Here is a 4,137-nt window from a genome sequence, read left to right on the forward strand (position 1 = left end):
ACAAAGTATACCATTAGGATATGACGATTATGTGGAACAAAGGAGCTGATATTTACAAAAAGCACATTAGAATGGTGTCTGACACATAATGGATACTGTATAAGTGTCATAGATGATAGGAGATAGAGAGATGGATAAAAGGATGGAAGGAAGGACAGAAGAAAGGGAGGAAATGCACTGAGAAACCAACATTTCCTCCATATTTTGGAATAGATTATAACATTTTCTACTACAAGCAGAAACAGTCACTAAGCCTCTATAGTAGGAAACATCTCACCAGAGACCTGAAGATTCATTTCTTTGTTTGACTGACCTTGGATGTACTTTGCCTACTACATGTGCTATGGCCAAGCTAATTGCTTACTGATCTCTTAGGGGAACACTGAAATGACAGGCAAAAGTGGGCCAGAGTGGACATTGGTTTAACAGGACACTGGTTTAACAGGGTTTGACTCAGAAGAAGGCCAGTGCCACAGCAAGAAATTCTAGGATGTCTTATAGAATCCTGTGCCCAGGGGTCCCTGTGTGGCTCAGCTGGTTAAGTATCCAACTCTTGATCTCAGCTCCGGTCATGATCTCAGCTCAAGATCTTGAGTTCAAGCCCTACTTTGGGCTCTGCCTTGGGCAGGCAACCTACTTAAAAAAAAAAAAAAAAAAAAAAGAAGAGTCCTCAGACCTGCCTTCTAGTATTAGGGATCATCTAGCACTCAGAATATATAAGGATAGCAGCTGTCTGGGGCGTGTAAAATGTGCCCACTCCCTGGTTTTGGTATAGTGTCTATAATGGATGTGTGGTTTTGCATCCATTCTCCCTTTTTCTGGTGATAGTACTTTGCTGCCCTTCTAGGGATCTTTTCCACATGATTCTGATACAGTTGTGCCGAGCCCCTCCCAGAACCAAAATTACCACACAGAGTATGCCATCTTCCTGTCCATGTGATTGATTTATGAATGGATATATGACTCAAAGTGTTCTAGAATCATCCTTAAAATTTAGTAGAGACAATGGAAGAGAAAGGGGAGATTCTTCTGGAGAGACGAAGGAAAGAAGTTGCTCTGTTCACACAAAAGCAAACAGAGATCAGTGGAACAGATTAGAGACCTCAGAAGTAGACCCTCAACTCTATAGTTAATTAATCTTCACAAAGTGGGAAAGAACATCCAATGGAAAAAAGACAACCTCTTCAATAAATGGTGCTGGGAAAACTGGACAACCACATGCAGAAGAATGAAACTATACCATTCTCTTACACCATACACAAAGATAAACTCAAAATGGATGGAAGACCTCAATGTGAGACAGGAATTCATCAAAAATCCTAAAGGAGAACACTGGCAACAACCTCTTGGACCTTTGCAACAGCAACTTCTCTTAATTTTTGTCTCCAAAGCAAAGGGAAATAAAAACAAAAACAAACTTTGGGACCTCATCAAGATAAAAAGATTTTGCATAGCAAAGGAAATAGTCAACAAAACTGAGAGGCAATCAGCGAATGGGAGAAGATATTTGCAAATGACATTTTGGATAAAGGGCTAGTATTCAAGATCTATAAAGAACTTATCAACATCCAAAAAATTTATCAACATCCAAAAACAATCCAGTCAAGAAATGGGCAGAAGACATGAACAGACACTTCTCCAAAAAAGACATACAAATGGCTAACAGACGCATGAAAAAATGTTCAACATCACTAGCCATCAGAGAAATACAAATCAAAACCACAATGAGATACCACCTTATACCAGTTAGAATGATCAAAATTAACAAGACAGGAAACAAGAGTTGGCAAGATTGTAGAGAAAAGGGAACCTTCTTACACTGTTGATGGGAATGAAGCTGGTGCAGCCACTCTGGAAAACAGTGTGGAGGTTCCTAAAGGTGTTAAAAATAGAACTACCCTATGACCTAGCGATTGCACTACTAGGTATTTACCCCAAAGATACAGATGTAGTAAAAAGAAGAGACACATGCACTCCAATGTTCATAGCAGTAATGTCCACAATAGTCAAACTGTGGAAGGAACCAAGATGCCCTTCAACAGAGGAATGGATAAGGAAGATCTCGTCCATATATACGATGGATTGTTACACAGCCATCAGAAAGGATGAATACCCACCATTTGCATCGATATGGATGGAACTGGAGGGGATTGTGCTAAGTGAAGTAAGTCAGGCAGAGAAAGACAATTATCAGACAGTTTCACTCATACATAGAAAATAAGGAATTGAGCAAAGGACCACAAGTGAAGGGAAGGAAAACTGAATGGAAAGAAATCAGAGAGGGAGACAAATCGTGAGAGACTCTGGACTCGGAAACAAGCTGAGGGTTACAGAAAGGAGGGAACTTGGGGGATGGTTACTGTGATAGGTATTAAGGAGGGCACTGTTGCAATGAGCACTGGGTGTTACATGCAACTAATGAATCATTTGAACACTACATCAAAAACTTTTGATGTACAATATGCTGGCTAACTGAACTTAATAATAATAAAAAGAAAGATTGGTCAGGAGCTTGAAAAAAATTAAATAATGAGTTATATTGATAGAGTTAAAAAAAAAAAAAAAGGAAGTGGTCCTATTCAAAAACATTTCTCCTAGCTTCTCCTAGCCCTAAAAAGGTCATATGTGGTTAAAAAAAAGAAATGTAGCTAAATCAAAGAGGGAGGCAGAGTTGAGCACACACCAGGAGGATAGTGATAAATTTGAGCCCCAAGATCCAGTTGTGCCTGAGGCTAGCTTGCCCCTTTCAGCTACATGCACCAATACATTCCGATATTTTATTTAAGCTTATTTGAGTTAGAATGTCTGTCATTTGCTTCCAAGAAAGTTCTAATTTACAAAGTACCTGACTTGGTTCGGTTACCCTAACACTTCCTATAGTTCTAGGATGCCTGGACTGCTGAGGACCTACAAACAGCTCCTACAGTTATGTCCCAGTACTTCAGAAAATTGCTCCATGTTCCATTTTGTACTTTCTACTCGAAACCCTCTTATTCTGGTTCCTTATGTCTTCTCCTATCCTATGTCTGATACCTCTATCTGTTTGGATCAATACTACTTGGTGCCTGTGCTCCATGGTACAGTGGAGGCTGATCTTCCATTTCAGTCTCATCTTGAATGTAGTTCCTCCCAGAATCCTGGACTGCACCCTTTTTATCCCATAGGCCAGTGTTTCCAACCTCTGCATTTAACCCAGGACCCCTGAGCCAGACATCTCTCCCAGAGCAAGAGCCTCTGAATCATTTTGTTTCCTTCAGTAGGTCCTGCAGCGAACCTTCCAGGTCCCCTTAGTACATTTTCACTTTCTCTTGATATTGGTGCCTTTGGCTTTAATTTGCTATTCAGGAAACCCAAAGACCAAAACCTCCTCTCCACCCCCACTAAAATATTCATACATTTTCCTCATATTTGGTAATAGGGAAATTTTATGGGAAATGATAAGAATAAGCTTTTGTCAAGAAGTTAATCCTTTAAAAAAGGAAACCCTAAAAGTCTACATTGCATAAAACACTCTGACCTCACAAAGAATGTAAGACTTAGCCTTATGGAAATATGTCCCTGTAATGGGCTAAATTGCGTCCCCTCAAAAATTCATATGTTGAAGTCTTAACCCCCATTGCCGCAGAATGTGACTATATTTGGAGATAAAAATATTTAAAGAGGTAATTAAGTTAAAATGAGGTCATTAGGGTGGGCCCCAATCCAGTATGACTAGTGTTCTTATTGGAAGAAGAAAGTAGGACACAGATAAACAGAGAGAAGAAGATATGAAGACACAGAGAGAAGACAGCCTCCTATAAGCCAAAGAAAGAGGTCTCAAATGAAACCAGACCTGGGGACACCTTGATCTTGAACTCTTAGCTGCTAGAGCTGTAAGAAAATAAATTGTTGTTTAGGACAGTCAGTCTGTGCACTTTGTTGTAGTATCTCTTGCAAACCATGACATTCTCCTACTAGTTAATATTAAACTGGCATCTCTCCTCATCAAATCCTTTGGGAAAGAACAATAAGAATCTCTTTCTGGCTCTTTCTCTTGACAAAATACCCACAGAAAAGAAACCCATGGTATCTGTGGAATTACCACTAAACACTTAGGATTTATCTAGCATCTAAGGAATAGATTTGGGGTCTCAGTTA

Source organism: Neovison vison, chromosome 4, assembly GCF_020171115.1.
Source record: "Neovison vison isolate M4711 chromosome 4, ASM_NN_V1, whole genome shotgun sequence".
NCBI classification, from domain to species: Eukaryota; Metazoa; Chordata; class Mammalia; order Carnivora; family Mustelidae; genus Neogale; species Neogale vison.